The 24,009-nt window shown below is 39.5% G+C and overlaps 1 protein-coding gene across 3 annotated transcripts in view; it reads right to left on the bottom strand.

The window, feature by feature from the left end:
- Nucleotides 1-24,009, bottom strand: part of DIAPH3 (diaphanous related formin 3) — a 4,946,160-nt gene that overhangs the window by 2,739,146 nt on the left and 2,183,005 nt on the right. The gene's annotated exons all lie outside the window — the stretch shown is intronic.

Below are 24,009 nucleotides of genomic sequence, written 5' to 3'. Positions count from 1 at the left end.
TGTTAAGTTCCTTTTTTTAAGGAGGATAGTATATTATACTGCTTAATCTTTACTAGAAGTCTATTCCAAACATGGGGTAGTAGTCGTGTGACAAATATGCCTCTTCACAGTGATTTCTTTTTATTTTCTGAAGTAGGTTGAGATCTCTGGTCAAGTGTTCACCAAATTTGTAGAGATAAGAGGTCTTGGACTGGCAGATCCATAACTGCCTACAGATAAACCCTAAGAAGTTGGTAACAGATCTCACCAGACTTTCTTTGTTTTTTTAAGGTCTGTGTCTTTTTAGTCAGAAACCACTGGGGTCTCTCGAACTGCTTGACAGGTCTAGCAAGATGGACCCCAAAGGGGACATTGGATTTGATGATGGGTCTAATCAGTTCAGAATACAGGGGGATAAGGACTTCTTTGGCTCTAGAGGAGATGCCCTCTGTGATCAGCTGTACCAGATAGAAAGATTTCCTTACCAGTGTTGTGACATGATGATCAAAGCAGAAGGAATTACCCATGTTCCAAGGCCTCGAATATCATGCTTATATTAAACTGGGGTCATACTTCTCAACCTCTTAGTGCAAGAAATCTGGACAAAGCCTGACAAAATAGGGGGACGAAGGCCCAAAAATAGTGACATATTTTAAATATTGCTCTTATAAAATTAGAAAGTTGCTAGAGTAACAGGGTTTGTTTTAATATCCATTTTCTGAAGGACTTGAAGTCTGAAACTCAAATGTATGTTATTTAGTGACTTCAATCCTCAGATCATCCCAGTGATTTGCCAGAAAAAACACATATTTTATGAGGAACAGACCAAAAATATGAGCTGAAAATCTGGACAGTTGAGAGGTATGACTGGGTTGTTTTCTAGGTTCTATATCAGATGATCGAGTTTTCAGAAACTCGAAATTCATATGGTCGATACCATATGATCGAGTTTCCGAAAATTTGAACTAAAAAAAAAAATCTACCTTTTTTTACGTTTCTGCAGTGGGGCAAGCCTCCCTGCACCCCCTATGCCCCCTGCAAATTATATATACCAACTCCAAGAACACACTACAGTGAGGAAAAAGGTACATTTCCCAATCTGCACTGTACAGCAGTCGCCATTCTAAAGCTTCAGGTTTTCAAAAACTTGATCATATGGTCTCGAAGATATGAATTTCAAGTTACTGAAAACTCGGTCAACTTATAGAGACCAGTTTTCTATACTGTAACTGGAACTGGAAATTTATTTACCAAATGCAACAATACTCAATTTTGTAGTACTTTGTTTTAGCCTATTTTCTGAGTAATAAGCATTAACGTGCTGTGTAGGTTCGTGTTGAAGCTTCTGAATATCAGAAGGGAATACGAGTGTGACACCCAGTTTACAATTATTCTCAAATTTGTTTAACTAGAGATCTCTATTTTTGAGTTGGGGATCAGAGAAGTACATATAGAGTAGTTCCTGGTATGGATCCGTGACGGACCCCGATGGTTACCTTCATGCTCTCTGAAGAAGTGCCTGCCATCCTCATTGTGCTAATTTTGTTCCTCAGCCAATTTCCTATACATCTAACTACAATGCATTATTTAGAGTGGATTTAACTTAACAATGCTCACATGTGGTATGGTATCAAATGCCTTGGTGAGATCAAAACATGCTTTAACAACAGCCTTACCAGAGTCTACTGCTTTTGTGTTGATATTCAGGAAAAGTTACCAGATTCATTAGACAGGTCAGTACAGCTGTGAAAGTAAACTTAACATAACAATAGGTATTCTAATAACTCACTGTTGCAATAGTCTAAGTTATTTGTGTCCTACCCCAGCCACTGGCCACCTCTCAAAGCTTTAGGGCGACTTCCACACATTCTGTTAGGACCTTCAGGGGAGCTCCATATAAAGACATAGTGCCGACTTCCTCAGTGCTTTTCCACTTAGAAAAAAAAAGGCAAAAGCCATGAAGAGATAATGCTAGGAAACAAATCAAGATGTAAATTACTGACAACAGTATACCCATCCACACCCTGGCAATAAAAACAAACAAATTATGGGAGCTGAAGGGAGGGACAACTACTACAAAAGAGATCTATCAGAATATCTACTGTTATTATGTATACTTACACAGCTTTACTATATTCATCATTCAGATCAATGTTGCAGTAGCCTAAGCTATTTTCAATGATTATTATAACTTAGAAACTAACATGGGAGGAGGGAAAAATAAACTAAGACTCCAGGAACCCCTTGCCTGGGCACAGGAAGGCCTTAAATTCAGTTCTGTTGCCTATCAAAAAAGGAATTACAAGAAAATGGAAATTGAACAAGCCAAATGTGTTTGAAGTACTGACTACTGTATACAAGATACAAGAACTGTAAGAGGGATCTTTAGAAAAGGGAAGGAACAAATTTCATAGAAATAAATGGAATTTGTGGGAATAATGCATGCAGAATAATGTTCAGGATGATGAGAGAAGTTTAAGGTAAGGCAAGAATTTGAGCAATTCATATAATGCTGGACTGAATGTCAGTTGTTACAAAGAAAGAAAACAAGTAATGTTAATATGGGTTGTTTTCTTTTTGATTAAAGGACATGTGCCTAGGTCTTAACTGATAAATTTATAACCGTATTTAAAAAAAGTTGTAGCAGGGGAGAGAATGCAGGGACCCATTGAGAATGGTCTTAGCAATGTCTGTTCTAGATGCGTAAAAGGAAGCCAGATGTAGTGCATTGTGAAAGTATGTACAAAGGAAAGAGTTGCTGCCTCTATAATACTTCAAGAGCCCACCAATTTCCAGAAAGCCACCAAAGAATACAAAGTCCTTGTGGGATGGGCCATAACCCTCACTGGAAGTGGCTTATTCTGTCAAGTATAAAAAAGAAGTTAGCATGAGAAAACATCTGGAAACAGTCTGCTTTGACACTGGTTGTCTTTTCTTATCTTTATAAAAGATGGATGATTAACCTTCCTGAAGGCTTGAGTTTTGTCTAAGTGATATCTGTGCTGCCTTCTAAGATCTAGAGTTTAAAGAATCTTTTCTTCCTTGTTCCTGAGATTAGGGAAGACAATTAAATTAATAGCCTGGCTAAAGGTAAACTCTGACACCACTTTAGGCATAAAAGAAGTGCTGATTCTCAATGAGATCCTGTCCTTGTGAAAAATAAGGCAGGCTTGACCCACCTTAACTGCTTGCAACTCAAGGACACTCTCCTACCAAAAGGTAGACCATTGAGAAAAAAAACACTTTTCTATGCTAAGGACCTCAATTCAGCCTGATGAGCTGGATCAAAGCGAAAAAGAGTAATGTTTTTAAACACAAAATTAAAATGTCAAGGAGTCACCTATTTCCTATGTGGATGTATATCAACACCCCTTTTACAACCCGAGTAACTTGAAAATGGTTAGAAAGTGGGATCTAACAGCAGACAATCAGAAATAGACAAAACATGAACCTTGATAAAGGAATAAGAAAGGCCAAAGGAAAGTAACTCAGCCACATAATGAATAACAAGAGGCAGCCAGATCTGAAGATGGCCCTGGTTCTTGGAAGGCATCAACTAGAAATCCTTTCCATGTATATGATTTTCTAGTAGCATTCTTTCATCTCCTTTAGTACCTGCTGCATGTCCTCCAAAAAAAGGTAACCAGACAGCAAGATGAAGAGTTTTAAGGTTGCGCAGTATCAGTCTCCTCCTCTCTTGTGTTGTGGGGAAGCCTGCAGTACTTGCCCTTGGCCAGATTGGAAATAAGAAAGAACCACTACTGCCAATCCAAAAGCAAGTCATCACCACAATTTCTGGACATTCACACTGAATCTTTAAACGAACCCTGGATTATCAATGGAAAGAGCAGAAAAGCATACAGACATGTTCCCATCCATGGGAAAGAGAAGGTATCAGTTTTGCAGGCTTGTCTGCAAGGAGTCCTGGAGCAGACTTTGTCTAGTTGTCTGTTCAGAAAGGAGGCAAACAGATTTACTTGAGATGTTTCCTACAGTTGGATCAATTCTGTGAAGACTCCAGGATGACATTTCCATTTGTGTGGAGGAATGAGGTCTGTCCTGGTCCTGCTTAGCTTGCCTGCAATCATGCTTTGCTCTGACAGAATGCACAAAGCCTGAAAAATCAAAGTAGGCAGAGTTGAGATTCCCCAGGTTATCACAGCAAGTCTATAACGATGGTACAATCTGGTACCTGCCTATTTATGTACCACATCACTATGGTGCTGTCTGTGTAAGCTTGCAGAGATCTTGGGTACTAAAGATGATTTAAGGCTTTCAAAATGTTGACCACTGCCAAGATTTCTGAAGTATATGTTCTTCTGTCTGTCATGAGGACTCCACAAACCATGCACTTTCACCACTTTGGAGACTCCCCACAGAGTCTGAAGCATCTGTAGTGATAGACTGGATAGCAGTTGGAAGGTAGAATGGGAGACTAAAACTGCAAGGGATCTGGTCTACCCAACATAGACTCTCCCTTCTTACAATCCAAAACAGGAATCTGAAAAGATAAGGATGAAGATGCTGAGCCCACTCTGACCAAACGTATCACTGGATCATTCTCATGTGGAGTCTTCCCAGGGAAAGCATGAGGACCATCAAAGCCATATATCTCAATACCCCAAGAAATTCACCTGCAGATACATGGCTATGAGAGAAGAAACTCTGGAAGAACTGTTGAAACATCTCTACTTTGAAGAAAGAAATGCTCTTCATAAGGCAGAATCCATCAAGCATCCTAGGAATACAATTTTGTATGAAGGGATGACAGAAGGTTTTGGGAAGTTGAATCCAGACTGAATAAGATATTCTGAACAATTTTTATAGGGTTGTGACAGCTGGAGAAACAGTCTGCAAAGAGAAATTAACCATCCATCTATGACAACATCTGAATACCTTGAAGTCTGCAATAAGCAATTGCTGGAGCCACATATATTTTGTGAACACCCTAGGTGCAGTGGACGTCCAAAAGGTAACAAAGACAACTGATACAGAAAATCTTAAAGTCTGAACAGCTTGGAAATGGGAACAGGATAAACATCCTTTAAGTCTAACTTTATAGTGAAAGCTATACGTGGCAGCAGAGGTAAAGTGAATGAAAGAAAACAATTTGATCTTTGAAATTGTGACAAAAACCATTAGAAAGGAGTGGTCCAGCGCAGGCCACCAGGATCCTTCTTTCTTTGTACCACGAAAAATCTTTAATTAATATACTTTACCCATTGGGGGGGAGGGGTCTGCTACTATTGCCTGACCAGCCATATGATACAGAATGGGGGGAAACAATTACAGTGTTGTGGAACATATTGAGACAGTTTCAAACTTTTATGGGATACAAAATGAATGAAGCAAAAACAGAAGCAATAGCGGTAAATTATGTACCCACATACAAACTGATTCAGCAATATCCATATTTTTGGGGACATAATAAAATGAAGTATTTCGGAGTATGGATTAAAAATGATACTGGTGTGGTGGCTAAGGATATGTGGGAAGAGACTAAACAGAAGATAATACAAAAACAGAGAAAATGGAAGATCTTTTATATGGATACTGACAGTAAGATGCAAGCAGTTAAATGTTTTAGCCCCTTTAGTCTTATACACTGGTCAGGCACATTTTTATCAACCAGAGGAGAAGTTGTGGATAGCAATTGATAAATAGCTAAAGGATTCTATTTGGGAGGGGAAGATGGCAAGAATCAAGTGGGATAAGCTTATTCTTCCAATAGAACAGGGCAGATGGGTGGATTACTCGAGTTGGAGTATTGCAGAGCAACACAGTTAAGGCTCCTATACATAGCACAAGCAGAAAAATATAATTCAAAGTGGATAGAGATGATGAAACAGGGGAAGTTCAAGTAAAGGGAGAGACTGGGATTTTGGATTCAGACCTTCAAAAAAAAAAAACAATAATCATACAGAATATTATATTCATAAAGTAGCAGAAGGTCTTCTATGAACTAAGCCAACATGGGAATGGAAAAAGGAGATTCTGCCGATAGGGATAACTGCAAATAAGGATACAGGCGATGGACAAGAGGGGAAAAGAATGCATTGGAGAAAACTGGAAAGGAACCAAGGTACAGGGAGCAAATAATGAGAGAGGGAAAGGTAATAGAATGGAAAGATGCCAAGAACTTATTTGGACTACAGGCTAAAAAGTGCCTTCCATATCAAGGACTGATAGAGTATAGGCAAAGAGAAAGAAATAGGGAGGTCCTAAAAGAAAGACCAGCACTGGAATAGTTTTTAGTAGAATCTAGAACAGAAATTGCCATTAAGAAATGAGTTATTAGTACAGCATATAAAATACTGCATGATAACTAAAAGCATCAATCAGAGGAGGTTATGAAGGACTGGCAAGAGAGATTAGATAAGCAATTCACAAAGAAACAATGGAGGGATATATGCATGTCTCCCAAATAAGCAACACAATCTAGATTATTTCAGATATTTGGCTGGAAGTGCTTACATAGGTATTTTTATACCCCAAACGGACTTCAAAAATTTTTCCTCAGATAGACAGCAAATGTTGGATGTGTGATGGGGCAGAAAGATTTAAATGGGAACATATTTTCTGGGAGAGTAATGAGTTGGTAGACTTTAAAGATTCCATGCAGACTGCTCTGTCAGACATGCTGGGTGAGCAAGTTGGAGTGACTTGGGAAATGATTTTTTTTGAGCTATGATACAAACTCAAAACTGCCTACACATAGTAAGGCCTTACTGAGTCTATTTATGATGGCTGCCAAAAAGGCAAGTACTAGAAAATGGAAATCAAAGTCTAAACCAACTTTAGTAGAAGTAGTGAAGATAGTAACAGAGTTAAAAACAACTGAAACTGGGATCTTTAGAAAAGGGTAGGAGCAAATTACACAGGAAAAAATAGCAACGGTGGGATCAATAAATGCAGAGGAGGAATGAGGTTTAAAAGAAAGCAGGATTTAAATGAGGTATGCAAAGGCGGACTAACAATGACTGGCTAGGTTAAAAGTGATGTTTAATCTTTGTAGCTACAGCTGCGCCGCACAGTTTGGAATGTATAATGTTTGCAACTGAAACTGTGTCGCTATGGTTTATTGTCATTTATATAAATGTAACATGGCCTATGTTATACATGATAATTTAATAAAGATTTTTCTTATTGAAAAAAAAAGAATGGGATGAAACAGTGAGGCATGGTTCAGAGGGCATTGGGGAATCCCCTGGAACAAGTGTACCCCTGCTGAATTACATTTCAAATCCATTTGTCTGCAATAATCTGGTATCACAAGGGAAGATGAAGCCCAGGGATACCGGGAGATTGCTAGGGTGGGGAGACTGAATCGGCAAATAGTCATGCTGACTAGGAGGAATGGCCTAGATATTTTTTTAGATGATTTTCCTTTCTTTTTGGAGTCTACTTCCCAGTGTTTTGCAAACTCATGTACAACAGCTCCTTTTGTCTTAAATTGTTTATTAGAAAAGGAAGAAAAAGAGGAAGGGAAACTTTATTTGGTTTAAAAAAGTAGGGTTGAAACATTTAAGTCAACCCTTGAATTAAATTTCCCACTTCACAAATCTTCTTTAGTACCTTAGCTGCAGAAGAGATAAACAAGACTTCCTTGTCTAAGGGAGAATTTAAAATTTAAATTTTAACATCTTCAGAAAGGTTTTAGGAAAATTTTCCAAAGAATCAGAATCATAAGCACACTTAAACATGCTTAAAGAACATGAGAAGCAGATGTTATTGCGGAATTCAATTACGTTATACTCCAAAAGTTCTCAAAAGATAAACACATGTACTTTAACACACGAGCTTGACATCTTAAAATTCTGAAAGATAATGGTGGTGGTGCTGCGGTAGCATTGTCGCCTCACAGTAAGACGTCTTGTTAGATTCTCAGCTAGAGCGTCTTCTGTGTAGAGACATGCGTGAATGGGTGTGCCTTCATTGAAGGCTGTGTGTCAAGGCTGGCAATTCAGCATGTAAAAATCCACTGCCAATCATTAGCGGACCGGAGTTCCGCTGTGGTGACCCCTAACCGGGAAAAGCCAAAAGACACAACAACAACAATGTTGTAAAATAACAAACTTTCTTTCCAGACTTGTAAAAAGCTTTCCCATCATTGTTAGAGGAATGGTGTTAGCAGCAGTAACCTGTTTAGCAAAAGCAGGTTTACAGAAATGACTGCTGAATGTGCTTTACGGTTGGAAAACAAATGTTTCTGAGACACCCTGTATAACCAGTCAGATTTCCTGGGGCAGGAGGCTGCCTATGAGGCAAACAAAAAGCAGTAAGAACGTCATTCTGTAAAGAAGGCAAAACACAAGGAATAGCTGCAAAGTTAGGTATACAGAGACGCAACAAATCAATCTATTTTCTGTGCAACAAGAATTTCATTCTGTTCCCACAGAAAAAAAAATAAAAGCTTTCATCTTAGATGCAGTCTCAGAGAAAGATAAATCTTCAAAAGGGAATTCTGGAGCCATACTTTACTCATAATCAAACTGTTAAAATTAAGAAATTCCTCAAGTACAACTATCTCCCTGCAATGCTTGCTCTTCTTACAAAAACAAAAATAATTAGTCAGAAAGAGAGGGAAGTCTTTCTCTTTCTTTTCTTGCCTGGAGAATTAGGCAAGGAAAAGACAGCAAATCTTCACTAGCCATGGAAACAAACAGGAGAATACAATATTTTCTCACTATATCCGAGTTTTCTGGGAAACTCCCTAGAAAATGACAACCCATAGAAAGCATACTCATCTCAAATTCAGATTCTGTACGCCAGCCGAGTGAAGAACCTTCACCTGCTCTTTCCACTGAAACCAGAGAGTAGTTCTCCCTTGTCCACAAAGGGCAGCCTTACAGCCATAGTGGACATGGCCATCTCCCTTATCCTTGATGACTGTAGGTGGATCAGATGAACAGGGGAGAAAAAGGCATGATCTGAGGTACCAAAACTAGTCACAGCAGAGTCACCACCTAGCAGCTGAGGCACAACAGGAGCCAGACAAGCCAGGCAAAGGCAAGACAGTGGAGACAGCTGCTCAACAGGTAAGCAGAGAACAAGACCTCAAAGGCAGATATAGAAGCCTGGATGAATCACTAATTGGTAAAGTGGAGAAAAACTAAAATAAGTAAATCACTGCTAGTCCCCCATAAGCATAATATCCTGCCCTCAAAATATAAGCCTGCAGGAAATTTCTCCGAAAACAAAAACAAATTTTTTTTTAAACACACTAAGTTCACATAAGCATTTCACTCAATTCCCCTTATAAATAAATGACAGACCCAAAAAACAAAGTTTCTCAGCAATATCCTTTCAGGCCGCAAAAGGCTCTGAAAAAATTGGTAGTTTGTCTTTATAGGGGCACCCTCGAGCTTCTGAAGTTTACAGTACAAGGGAGGTGCCATAAAACTTTTAAAGCTGGTTAGTGGCATGGGGTAGAACCCAAATAGTTTAAGCTAACATAACAGAGATCTAAATTTTGAACATTTACCCTTTAAAGTACAACTGCTGAGGGTCAAGTCTTATAAGCTTTTTAATTCTGTAAGTTTACTAAGTCTGTCATGACTCGTTCTATGATGCTGCTGGTGAGGCTTGTCAGGCTGATGGGTTTGGAATTTCAGGGGTGTGTGGTGGGGCTGCTCTTGTGCTGTAACATTGGTATTGTTGTGCTCCATACTTCAGCAACAAAGTGGGTGAATAAGCACAGGCTGAATACCGGTTGAAATATGTTGCAGCATACTCTTACTGTAATTTAAACTCTGATCAAAGAGTTTTATTAGATACTTTGAGGAATGGGGTCGACCTTTGTTTTATGCAACCAGATAAGGGGGGGGGGGGGTTGGCTTGGTGGTAATGAATGTCTTCGATTATACTCAACGAATGTTGCAATTATTGTACAAGGGCAATTATGATGAAGCATTTTTGAATGAGTTAAACATTTCTTATGCCAGAATTGATTATTATCTAGAAGACATGCTTACTCAGGGGCAAATTACCACTGAAGCCCATTTATTCATTTATGTGGAATATCCTAAGGTGGGAACAATTTTTGGAACACCAAAGATAAATAAGGATCTGAACAATCCCCCACTATGGTCGGATTGTGGCTGCAGGTCATTCTGAAACATATTTTATAGCTAAATATGTTGATATGCAGTTGAAAAACAAACTTCATGGCTTAGGTTATTTATGCCGTGATTCATGGGATTTTCTTTCGAAGTGTAACAGTGTGGGGGCAACTTTGACTAATTTGGACAATATAATTTTTATAACTGTGGATGTAAAAAGATTTGTTTACTTGCATCCCACAAGATGTGGGTATTGAATGGTTCACAGAATTTTTTACCAACATCATTCCACTAGGACAAGATAAAGTTAATGTACGGTCACATTTGTTAGAAATTGTATTATGTAACAACTATATTTTCTATGATGGCCATTACTTCAAACAAGTTAAAGTAGCAATGGAGCCTCCTTTGGGCCCCTTTATGCAAACGTAGTTATGGCCATTTGGGAAAAGAACATTTTGTTCAGTTCTGCATATATGCCCTATGTGAGAATGTATACACGTTATTTAGATGATTTGTTCTTTTATACAAGATGGCCCTAAGGATATCTCAAGGAAATTTGATATTTCCATTTGAAATAAGGGTAGGCAGAATACCAAATTTAGATGTATTAAGAGAAAGGTTGTCTGAAAATCTGCTATATACAGAAAGAAAACGTAGTCCAGTAAGTTCCTACATTTTTCCAGCAACCATCCTTTTCATGTCAAAAAGGCAGTTAAAAAAGGCCAAATGGTATGTGCCGCAAGGATGGTCACTATGGTGGATGAATTTATGGATGAATGTCACTTTATAGGGGAAATGTTCTTGAATAGGGATTACCCTAAAAAATTAGTAGACGCTTTAATTAAGGAAGTGGCCAATAAAAGAATAATTGGCCAAAATAAACCCCTATTAAATTATGGTATGGAAATTGGTATGGAAATGGAGAACAGTACTAGCCAATTGGAAATTGTGGACAATGGGGAATCTGGGATAGACCCAATAATTATTAATAGTAGTGATCAAAGCTCTTTACAAAAAAAGAGTTTTATTACAACCTTTACAAATGACAGTGTGTGTATACTGCAAGTTATATATAAAGGTTGGGCCCTTATTTCAGGTAATGTTGAACTGAGTAATATTTTGGGTATGTTACCAAATATAATATATAAGAGAGATAATTTAAAAGACTGGTGTGATACTTGTTCAGTCCTGGTTAACAAAGTAAGGTGAAAAAATGCAGTATGTGTACCCAAAGTGGCAACATTATGGAATGTGATGAAGTCACCTTGGGTGGGATGGTTATTAATATGTTTATTTTAACTGCAACACCAAGGGAGTTATATATATGTAGCGAAGTGTCTCAACTATTATATAGGGAAAACAGAGCAGAAGATTAAACAACGTATTTATGAACATCTCTAGGAGAGTAATAAAAAGAAAAATACTAACGCACTTTATAGATGCCGCGGTGGTATGGTGGTTGCATTGTTACCTCACAACAAGAGGTTCTCCCATTCGATTCTCGGCATGGCTTGTGAGTGCCTTCTGTGTGAAGACTGCATTTCCTCCCCGAGGTTGGGTAGCGTTTGAAAGACATGCGTGCGTAAATGGGCGTGCCTTCGTTGAAGGTTGAGCATCGAGCTGGCACCTCAGTGTTTCGTAAAAACCTACTGCCAATCATTAGCGGACCGGAGTTCTGCTGTGGCGACCCCTTACCGGGAAAAAGCCGAAAGACAAACAACTAATGCACTTTATAAACATATAGAATGGAATCAGAGCCACAAATTTGGATTTGTAGTTTTAGAACAAGTAAAAGTGGGTCCTAGGGGTGGTCCATGGAAGACTTATCTTGAAAATAGAGAATATTGGTGACAAACCTTTTAAAATGCCTCTGTGAAACCAGGTCTAAATGAGACCATTTCTATATTTAGTGTTTTAAAGTTAAAATTTTATAATAGTTATCTCCATATTATTTTATGGATTGACAACACATGAATGTTTTAAAAAATGGTGTTGCAGCTTTTAAAATGGTAGTGCATTCATAATGTATTGTTAATGGTTTTAATAATTGTTTAATTATGACTGCTATATAAACTGTGGAAATTGTTTGATTCTTTGTTGATGAAGGCTGGTGGGTTTTGCCGGAAGCGCTTACCTTCAATAAATTTGGGATGTGTCTTGGAGCTGTTGGCTTTTATTTTATTTCTCAGTTTACAGTTGTTTGTTTTTGGTATAAACCTCTTTATAACATGATGGACAGCTAGCTGGCTGACCGATAGGCCCCAGGAGGTTAGATTCAGTGAGGCCACCTCCACAAAGAGGCTGGTGACCAGTAGAGTCCCCCAGGGCTCCATGCTAGGCCCACTTCTCTTTGGCATCTACTTCTCGGATGTCAAAGCCAATGTCAAAGGCCATTTGCTAACAAAGCACACAGACGACTGCAAACTGGGAGCAGTCAGTTAATACCCCCAAGATGAGAACACCCTTCAGGAAAGTCTAATACCGACAATCACATACTGACAAAGCTATGACTTTAAACTCAATAACAAGAAATGCATTATAGTACCTTTGGGGAAGTCTATCAACCTGGGTAACTATGTCATCAATAAAACACTCTTAAAAATTGATTCACTGGTTGGGAATCTTGGAAATCATGTAGACAGTAACCTAGCCTTTGACCACCATGTGCCTAAGGTAGTAAGAAAATCTTTCTATATTGCTCAACTTATAAGCAAGGGCATAGCATCTAGGTCCAGGGAAGTCATCATACCATCAGACCCATCAGAGACTATAATGCCCCCTTCATATATACCAGACCAGACATGCATCAAATGAAATGCCCAGAAAGGTTTCTTACAAAAAGGTTACAGGGAGTAAACACAATGTCCTACAGTGATTGTCTCAAAGCCCCATCTCTATACTTGGTATCTTACAGACTTCTGAAAGGTGATCATTGCCTGGCATTACAGGGCATCCCTGAACCCTGCTTTGATGAAATTTTTTTGCACATCTGCCAAACAAATGTTATCAGAACTACTAAATTAAAATACCATGAGGGTGGTTTGTACTTTTGTCAGTACCCCAGCAAAGAAGATATATTAATCCCTTTTCTCTGGTTAGAGGTATGACCCATGTCATCAATGCAACCTATACTGCCTTCACCTTGCAGGTGCATCCTTGGTAGCCAAAGTCTTGCCCTAGGGCAGAATCTTACGTAGTTACCCTCTTCCAATGAGTTATGATATTGGGCAGACCCACTATGTGTCGGTCTCAGAGGACTGCTACACCTATCTTCCTCAAACCAATTCCAACAAGATGGATTAACCATTAACTGCATCCAGGTCAGCTATGCCACAGTTAGGATTTTATCCTTCTAGACCAATGGAGTATGCAACAAGGTCGTTAAAAAATAACTAATGTCTCTCCATTTTTTCTGACACCCAAAAAAATGTAGAACCTTGGAAATAGAACTAGAAGTAGTAGTATAAACAGCAAGTATTTTAACAGAAATTCAGTCAGACTTGTCTTCTTTCAATCTCCCATTTAAATCCATAATAGATGTTTTCACGGCTTTAATCTGCATAATGTGCTGTTAAATTAAAGATTTACCAGGAGAAAACAACAGCAACAAACCGACTAATGCTCCACAAAAAGAATAAATCCACGAACTTGCAAGCTAGTAATGCAAACTTTTTATTCCATAAAGTGCTTTTCGTCTGGCTGGATAGCTAGACTTCTTCAGATGCAATTAAATATTCAAAACACAGTATATAACATGAACATCAGTCAGCTGATCTACCCTACTAATTAGAACAGCTGATCAACACCAACCAATGCATATACATACCCTCACAGCCTAAGCCAAAATGCCTTAAACACACATACCATGAATTATATCTACTTCTAGACAAATTAATTAAAACCTACTAACATATTTATTAATTTAAGTCATAATTTACATATCTATAAATATTCTAAAAGCATTCTAAAAACGTATAAAATACTTAATATACTATATGAAAAGTATAAAAGTCAGAAACCATACCTATAAATGAGTTTCTGACTTTAATTATGTACATACTCCAAAAACCATATAATTTAAACAAACAGTTAAACTAATGATGCAAAACTCATACATCACTCTTACTGGGAAAACTCTATTTTGTAAAATAATATAATATAATATGCATAACATGTAAAATTCATAAAAATGTTTGCAATGTAAAATAATATACATTTGTGCCCTAAATGCCCAAAAAGGTTTCTTACAAAAGGTTACAGGGAGTAAACACAATGTCCTACAGCGATGGTCTCAAAGCCCCATCTCTATACTCGGTATCTTATAGACTTCTGAAAGGTGATCATTGCCTGGCATACAGGGCATCCCTGAACCCTGCTTTGATGAAAATTGTTTGCACATCTGCCAAACAAATATTATCAGAACTACTACATTAAAATGCCATGAGGGTGGTTTGTACTTTTGTCAGTACCCCAGCAATGAAGATACATCAATCCCTTTTCTCTGGTTAGGAGGTATAACCCATGTCACCAATGCAACCTATACTGCCTTCACCTTGCAGGTGCATCCTTGGTAGCCAAAGTCTTGCCCTGGGGCAGAATCTTATGTAGTTACCCTCTTCCAATGAGTTATTATATTGGGCAGACCCACTATGTGTCTGTCTCAGAGGACTGCTACACCTATCTTCCTCAAACCAATTCCAACAAGATGGATTAACCATTAACTGCATCCAGGTCAGCTATGCCACAGTTAGGATTTTATCCTTCTAGACCAATGGAGTATGCAACAAGGTCGTTAAAAAAATAACTAATGTAACTCCATTTTTTCTGACACCCAAAAAAACTTAGAACCTTGGAAATAGAACTAGAAGAAGCAGTATAAACAGCAAGTATTTTAACAGAAATTCAGTCAGACTTGTCTTCTTTCAATCTCCCATTTAAATCCATAACAGATGTTTTCACGGCCTTAATCTGCATAATGTGCTGTTAAATTAAAGATTTAAGTTGCTCAGTCAGTTTGAGACAGTTATCTTGTAAAGTGTCTATTTCAGGCTGAAAACGTTCTACTTTGTTTTAAACTCTATGCCAGCAACCCTACCCACTATCAATCTAGCTATACTCCCTCTCACTACAGGCACCTTAACAGCTTATCAGCAATCCTGTGTTTATCCCCTTACTACATAGGCATCAAAAGTTCTCAGCAAGTTGTCTTTGTAGCACAATTCCTAGACCAAGGAGCAAAAACCTTACGGAAAACCATAGACCAGAAGCAATCATCTTGCAGAAGCAGTCAGAATCACAGTCTTGAAAGAGTTTCATGCAATGCAATGAACTCAGCATGTTTGCCCCCCCCCCCCCCACCCAACTGCTGGGATGCAAGCAACAGCCTTTCTGCCCAGGATCAACTCATCCACTCCATGATGACAGTCAGGTGGAAGGAAATGGGGCAGCTTCCCAGTCCTGCAAGAAAGACCCCCCCCCCCCCCCCCCAGTGAAGCACCACTTTCCCTTGCAGTGGCTCTTCAGAGCACCACTATATGCTGCCCTCCAAGGGGAAGCATGTCTCTGAACACTTAATTCCCTTGGCTAACTGTGCGACTTGCCCAGAACAACTTGGGCTCACTAGGCTCAACCACCATAGGGTGAACACCAAAAGTGTGTCACCCATGAGCTAGGCCAAAGCCACCTCCTTCGCCAAAACAAGGGTGAGCCAGAAATGGACTCTCATCCCAATCCTCTACCAAAAAATTCCTACAGGCATCCAAGCTACTATTTGAACTTGGACCACCTGCAATATAGTCAAGGCTTTATTTCTCTATGCCACACAGCTAGACCCTTCTTTTAGGATCTTCTGTTTCTAAATGGAAAGTATGATCGGAGATAATGGATGCATTTCATTTCCTTTAAGCACACGAATATGTTGTAGTATAAAAACTATCTAGACTGGCCCACTTTCCATATCCAGGTGAGCAATGTACATTCCAAATTCCTCTCAGGCACCACTGCTGATTTTTCTATTCCAAATATTTCCATGTGTACACCTAAAAAAACTTCCTTTGTAATCCATGTTATCTGTCATTCAAAGGCATCTTTTGTCACATATGTTCCAATACCCTCATCCCCCATGCAAAGTATCCCTTGCTGAAAGTTTACTACCCCACACTCGATAGTTCTCAGTTACCTCAGTTCTGTCTTGGGAGTAAATGTGTTTTCTGAAGTCATACCCTTGTTCATCCACTAGCCTCAAATTAACGCATCTTGCTTCACTACCTACCATTTCCTTTTCAATTGTTGTAGGTGCTCACACTATTACAAGCATAGCTACCCAGTCTCTTCTTAACACTTTGACAACTTCCAGAGTCCGTTCGTCCATCCATCCTCAACCCCTTTTTCCTACTTTTGTACATGGGGTTCACAAACGACAATCTTCTCGAGCCAAGATTTAAAGCTTCGGGTAGCTAGCCCTGCCCTGTTACTTCTTCCACACTACACACCTGCATGCACACTCATATGTACAGTCAATTTAGTGTGCCCATTCCACCTACTGTAAGCGTTTGGACTGCAAGAGGGAACTGGAGCACCCAGACGAAAGAGTAGTCTTCTATAAATCCTATTCTGTATAGTTTAATATGCTCTTGTTTGTCTAAATGTGTTTAATGCAGCATAGTTGAATATGACAGATTTTTCTTCAGCTAGGTTGGCACTCTATTACTTTTAATAACAGGATCAAAGAAACCATTCACATTTGTTAAAGGAAAACAACGGGATATCAAATCAAATATCTCTACCTGATGTCTCTCTAAAATCCTGTTATGTGATACAGCCTCAAAAAAACATAACCGCAGCTTTAAAAAAAATCCACTATTCTCTTTTACTGCTTAGGCTTCATACTTTTCCGTACTGTTTGACTTTCAGTTTTAAAACCAAGATGAAAACTGTCTAGTCGTCTCTTAAATAATGATGTCACATCTGCCATAGCTCTTGCTGAAGATCCTGGGAGGTTTCCTCCCCCAAAGTGACGTAAACACTGCCTTATTTGCATGCTGTACAGAATCCCTGTGATCCTCCCACATTGTGATGTCAACACTGCCTTTCCCAGCCCACTGTTAACCTAATAAATGGACTAGGTGCTGTGTGGAACTCCTTTTCTGTGTTAGCAAATCTGGTCGACTCTATTCATGTGAAGCACTTCTTCTTCACCAGCGTTTTGCTACTTCATAAGTAGGTTAAGTCTTATTACTTCTTAATAGTGTATCCTAAATGTAATCTGTCCCTGTTTCTATGCCTCCCTAGCCCTTATATTGTGTCCTCCCAAGTTTTTAATTGCACATTAGTGGAGTTAATCTTTTTCTGTTTGTAAGGGTGCCACGTGCTTCCCTTTCGCAGCTGCATTTTTAGCTTAGCCTACTTATTTTCGTTTTGATCCAGGGTTTATATTTCCCTGGTTATGTTTAATGCTGGCGTCTTTTGTATTCTTGAGTCTGCCTGTGTTTCTGTGCTTGCTGCCTTTGGGTTTCCTTCTGAAGTAAGTGTATTGCTGCTTGTAGTAATTGTATTACTGTCTAGTGTTTTTAGTTGCTTGCTGGTGTTTTTTAAAAACTATGCTGTATTTGTAGCTATATTTGGTTTTCTTTAGTTGATGCCTTGTGCTTCACAATTGTGGTTGCTGGTGTGTTTTTTTTAAAAACCTTGCTGTATTTGTAGCTGTATTTGGTTTTCTTTAGTTTGTTGATGCCTCGTACTTCGTGATTGCATGCTGCAGATGTTTTGTAATGTTTTCAGCTGTTTGTTTCTGTTGTTGATCTTCGCATTTCGGTCTTGTCATGTTTTTTATTTTTTTTTTAATATTAGTAATCCGTTTTATTGGTTATGCTGCTGGGCTTGCTCTGTTTTATTTGTTATGCTACTGTGCTTGCTCCGTTTTAGTGTGTGTGCCATCAAACCTGCTACCTGCTTGAAACTTTGCCACAGCTGAATAATACCTTTTTTTCCCCCCGTTAGCTGGGTAATGAAATTATTTTAATGTGGACGCTGGAGCCATTAGGCATAAAACTTATTTATTGAGTAATTCTGCAGCCTGTAAACATACTTATGAATAGTCAGCAAGAGAGTGGTAGTAGTCCAGGGGTGGTTTCTGCAGCTATACTTGTTTCATGCAACTAAGCTAAGTGCATTTCTGGGTTCCCATGTAAGATTATTATAGCAGGTAAATATACAGTGATGTAGGCAATATAGAGGTTCAACATTTTGTCCATCAGTATATGTGTCCATAGTTTGGAAGTAGCCTCAGACACTTCACAATGCTCAGTTACACATAGAGCGCAGGTTCTTGTAAGATTAATGTCACGGTTGCTATCATATTCTTTGAGCCTGCGTGTTGTTTTGTTTTTAAATTAATGAAAAACGTAAGGGAAATGAGAGAAAAATAGAAGATAGATGGGAAAGGAAATGAGGAATTTTGCTGCTTGTACAAGCACAGCAGCTTAGTCATTGTAAAGCTGCTAAGCAGCATGCCTTGAGTGAGAGTTGCTGCCAATTCCTATTGAAATAATGGAATCATGGAATTTGTTATAAAGTTTGGTAGACAAAATACTATTTCTTTAGTCTGCAAAGTGATATTCTGCCTGTTAATATAACATTTTGTGAGTGAGTATAGCACACACGCCACTGAGAAGCAAAGTCTGATAAAATCTCTAAGGCTGGTAAGCTTTTCTGATCTCAGTTTTCTGGTAGTGAAGTACATGCCTTGCAACCATTTTTTTTTGTGGCCAGGGATAGCACTATCATGGTAGGGGCTCTGAGTGAGAAGAAATAAAATAGGAGGAGGAACTTGCTAAAAAATACAGGTAACATATGTAGTGCCTTCAGCTGGAGGCCTTCTAATGTCCATAGGATACAGCAAGGGGCATGTGTGTGTGTGTGTGTGTGTGTGTGTGTGTGTGTGTGTGTGTGAATGCAAGCAAGCGGCAAGTGTGTGTGCGTGTGTGTGTGTATGTGACCTAAAAGCAAGGGGGCAAGTGTGTGTGTGACCGCAAGCAAGGGGGCAATTGTGTGTGTGACACCGCAAGCAAGGGGACAATTGTGTGTTTGACCGCAAGCAAGGGGGCAATTGTGTGTGTGTTTGACCGCAAGCAAGGGGGCAATTGTGTGTGTGTTTGACCGCAAGCAAGGGGGCAATTGTGTATGTGTGAGACTGCAAGCAAGGGGGCAATTGTGTGTGTGTGAGACTGCAAGCAAGGGGGCAAGTGTGTGTGTGTGTGTGAGACTGCAAGCAAGGGGCAAGTGTGTGTGTGTGAGACTGCAAGCAAGGGGCAAGTGTGTGTGTGTGAGACTGCAAGCAAGGGGCAAGTGTGTGTGTGTGTGTGACTGCAAGCAAGGGGCAAGTGTGTGTGTGAGACTGCAAGCAAGGGGCAAGTGTGTGTGTGAGACTGCAAGCAAGGGGCAAGTGTGTGTGTGAGACTGCAAGCAAGGGGCAAGTGTGTGTGTGTGTGAGACTGCAAGCAAGGGGCAAGTGTGTGTGTGTGAGACTGCAAGCAAGGGGCAAGTGTGTGTGTGTGAGACTGCAAGCAAGGGGCAAGTGTGTGTGTGTGTGAGACTGCAAGCAAGGGGCAAGTGTGTGTGTGTGACTGCAAGCAAGGGGCAAGTGTGTGTGTGTGAGACTGCAAGCAAGGGGCAAGTGTGTGTGTGAGACTGCAAGCAAGGGGCAAGTGTGTGTGTGAGACTGCAAGCAAGGGGCAAGTGTGTGTGTGCGAGAATGCAGGCAAGGGGGCAAGTGTTTGTGTGAGAATGCAAGCAAGGGGCAAGTGTGTGTGTGAGAATGCAAGCAAGGGGGCAAGTGTGTGTGTGAGACTGCAAGCAAGGGCCAAGTGTGTGTGTGTGTTTGACTGCAAGCAAGGGGGAAATTTTGCCTCTTTCAAGATTTCTTGTGCTGTGAAGTTCATAGATACAACTGATTGAGTAGATTTTACAGGGAGCTGAGAGATGCAGGGCTGCAACAATTATCAGTGCTGCTTATGTCTGCTTGCTTTGCTAATATCACAACAGGTTGTTTGCTTTTGATGCAGAAAGCTGTGGTTTCTACTCACATAGATGCATTTGTGAAACTGTACTGCATTGCAAATGGGGTGGATGATGCACTCCTTTCTGGTGAAGAAGATTGTCATCCATTCCCTACTGCAGTATTACCAGCTTATTGTTCTTGTGTAAGATAAGTAAATTATTCAAAAAGGGCAACTATGACATTATTTGTTGATGACATGACATCTAATTTTTGGCTAGCAGCAACCGCTTCATTAGTTACAGATCGCTTTAATGTGGAATTATTTACAGGACGTTTACTGCTTCAGAAATTGTGCGTATGTACTGATACTGGTGGACTGTAGAAGTCTGACTACACTTGTGATGGAAATATTCAGAATTGGGCAGTATTGTCATTATTGGTGCATGCATTTTGTTGCACTGTTTTCAGGAAAAATGTTTGAAACAGTAAATATAAAACACCCACTAAAAGTGGACTGCATTGTACAAGGAATATAATTATATACAATCAGGAAGGTGTATTCAACAACATGTACATTTCTCGTGTGCAAAGGGTCTGAGAATTTTAAAATATCACTAACTGAAAGTGAAACTTAGACTGCCACTGGCTACATGTGTTATCTTTGAATGTCTGTTTCAGTGCTGTTGCAATGTCCAGATTCTGACTGCAAGCAAGGTCGAAGTGTGTGTGTGTGTCCGCAAGGGGGCAAGTGTGTGTGTGTGTGTGTGTGTCCGCAAGGGGGGCAAGTGTGTGCGTGTGTGTGTGACTGCAAGCAAGGGGGCAATAGTGTGCATGTGTGTGTGACTGCAAGCAAGGGGGCAATAGTGTGTGTGTGTGTGTGTGTGTGTGTGTGTGAGACTGCAAGCAAGGGGGCAAGAGTGTGTGACTGCAAGCAAGGGGGCAAGAGTGTGTGGGGACTGCAAGCAAGGGGCAAGAGTCGTGTGTGACTACAAGCAAGGGGCAAGAGTGCGTGTGTGACTGCAAGCAAGGGGGCAAGAGTGTGTGTGTGTGACTGCAAGCAAGGGGGCAAGAGTGTGTGTGTGTGTGTGTGTGTGTGTGTGTGTGTGTGTGTGACTGCAAGCAAGGGGCAAGAGTGTGTGTGACTGCAAGCAAGGCTTCTTATTTTTGGATTGTTAGTCTCAATTTTTGTGGTTTTCAGTCAAACTCTTTCGGAATAAAGTCACTAAATGAGACACTGAGTTTCTGCCTTCATAACCTTCAGAAAAATGCATGCTAAAGCAAGACCTGTTATTCGATCAGCTCTCTCAGTTTATACAAGATCAATTTTTTTGTACTGTTTTGATGTCCCCCCACATATATTTTGCCTTGTCCAGATTTCCTGCATTAACAGGTTGCTAGGTACATGCAAATAAATTGCTTTTTTAGAATTAGGCATATCCCAACCTCTCAATTGTCCCTGAACTTGGCTCAAAATGTTGCTCTTCCCCTAATAATCCCTCCCCAGAAATTGCTATTTTGGAAGAAAACATGGAGGGTTTACCATTAACTGTAATAATCCAGTTAGGGATAACTTTCATTTCATAAATGCATGTTTTTCTATTTTGTCAGATGCTCAAGTTAGTAGTACTAATATTAAAAGGAGCCCCTTCTTTGACAGGTTACCAGCTGTATTGTGTGGCTATTATCTTTTTGAATCAAAATTTTTTTTTTTTTGGGACAATTGCTGCCAAATCATTAGAGACTGAAGAATGAAATCAATGACAGACATTTAAGTTTCAGATTTCATACCATTTTGAAAATTCATACTAATGCAAGACCTACTATTTCATAATCTTTCATAATTTGATAGGAGCAATAATCCTACTTCTATTTATTTATTTATTTAATTTATTTATTTATATTTGTTGACCGGGAGTGTCAGACTGGACGTAGGTCTATTTTCAGCGTAGGCCCGGGGAGAAAAGCTCCACAGTAAAATAGACAGTAGTTACATTGGATTATAATGATTAACAATTTAACATAGCACTTACTTACAACATATTTACAGATGAAGAACATAGTACATCAATAGACAAATAGAATCTTTATCTGTGAAGTACATAACAGACATTAACAAATGTTACAATGAGAAGTTCCTGCTGTATAATAAGTACTAGGCTTATGAGCATCTGAGCTTGCTATAATCAAGGTAGTTAGTGGAGTGGACAGAAAGGTAGTGGTTGGATGGGGTGGATGATATTAGACTGGGAGTTGCAAGGGCATAGCCAGCATGTTTTTAGTTGCGCTTTTAATAAAGTTTTGAAGTGGGTGCATGATGGTACGGAGGTAATTGTGGATGGGAGTGAGTTCCATAATTTGGCTATGGCGCAAGAGAATAGTGCTTCACCAGCAGAGTTATTGGCTTTAGTGATCTGCATGTGATTTTTGTTGCTGGTTCTTAGTGGTCTGGTGGTGCGATTAGGGTTGGAGTAGATTCTGGAGGGATGGGACATTTAGTGGATGGTTTACTAGTTTGTGGGCAAGTGAGAGTTGATACCACTGAAGCAGGTGAGGGAGTTCAAGCCAGCCCAGTTCAGCAAGTGAGAGACAGTGGTGACTATGGTAGGATGCCCCTGTGGCGAATTTGGCGATTTTTGTTGTAGCAGGTCTCTAGCTTGTTTAGACCACATTGCCTTAGGTTGGTATATATTGGAGAGGCATAAAGTAGGGTGGAGATAAGGTGGGAATTTGCTATTGAAATCTTTGCTGCTTTGGTGAGAAATTGCTCTTTTCTGTATAATGCTCCTAGTTTTTTGTGGACTTTTTTTATGGTCATGGATATGTGAATGTCAAATATTAGTTTATTTTCTGTTTCCACTCCTAGCAATTTGGTGTGTTCAGTTGGGTATATAGTGGTGTTGTCTTTTGCTGTGATGTTAAAGTGAGAGTTGTTTTGAGTATGTTTGGTGGGTTGGAAGATGAGTAGTTTAGTTCTGTTTGGGTTGAGTATTAATTGGGCATCGGATAACCATGTTTCAACAGAGGAAAAAGGCTTCCTGTGTGACTTTTTGCAGTTTCGGTAGGGACTGGGCTAAGCAGATGATGGTTGAGTCATCTGCATATTGTATGAGTTATCCTCCTAATAGGAACGAAAGTCCCAAACTGACAGCTACACTCACAAACTTGAGTTAACCTAAAAGAAAGGTCATCCATGCTAAGACACATGGTGCAGCCTGTGCTCCTCTAAGTGCGGATTGGTTTTGTCTCATCTTTACAGCTCTCCCAGCTGGGAAACCCCCTGAATGTTTCCACAGAACATTAACTACCTTGGGAAAATTCCTGAATGCTTTCAGAGAACATTAGCTACTTTTGGAAAATCCCTGAATGCTTTCAGAGAACATTATCTCCTAGCCAGTTTCTCTTCTCTTTTTTTTTCTCAGCCAATCACTCCCCATCAGATGTAGCCAGTTTCTCTTCATCAGACTGTCTCCATGGAGACATGAAAACCAGGCAGCTAGTTTCTCTTTATAAACACGAAGACCAGCTGTACAGCTGTTATGGAGCATACACATATTTGCTAGAAAAAATGCCTCATAACATTCAATGTTCTTTTTCATTTGCTTGCTCGGTCTTAAAACTTGTCAGTAAATCAGTCTAAGGACTTCAATACACTCATTTCCCCATGCAAGAATGAGAAAAAGCACATTAATTTTTTTTTCCATCAGGCTTTTTTATACACTGCAGTGCCTACATTTTTTAAAACTGAACATGAGAGAGAAGGGAGAAAGAAAAGAAATAACAGCAGCATTTACAATCCACTTTACACTTTAAAATAACTAAAAACAAACTTTACGTCATGTAAAGAAAACCACATGCCACAAAACTGATACTATTTAAGAAAAAAACTCCACTTACAGTTAATTTTCTCCCTCCACTTCCCCTTCCCAAAGCACTTTTCTGATTATTAATGACATGAAGTAGGGCATATAC

The sequence above is a fragment of the Protopterus annectens genome, chromosome 5.part1 (assembly GCF_019279795.1).
Source record: "Protopterus annectens isolate FY-2018-M chromosome 5.part1, PAN1.0, whole genome shotgun sequence".
NCBI classification, from domain to species: domain Eukaryota; kingdom Metazoa; phylum Chordata; order Ceratodontiformes; family Protopteridae; genus Protopterus; species Protopterus annectens.
The sequence above is the reverse complement of the archived record's forward strand: the minus strand, read 5'-3'. Positions and strand labels throughout refer to the sequence as shown.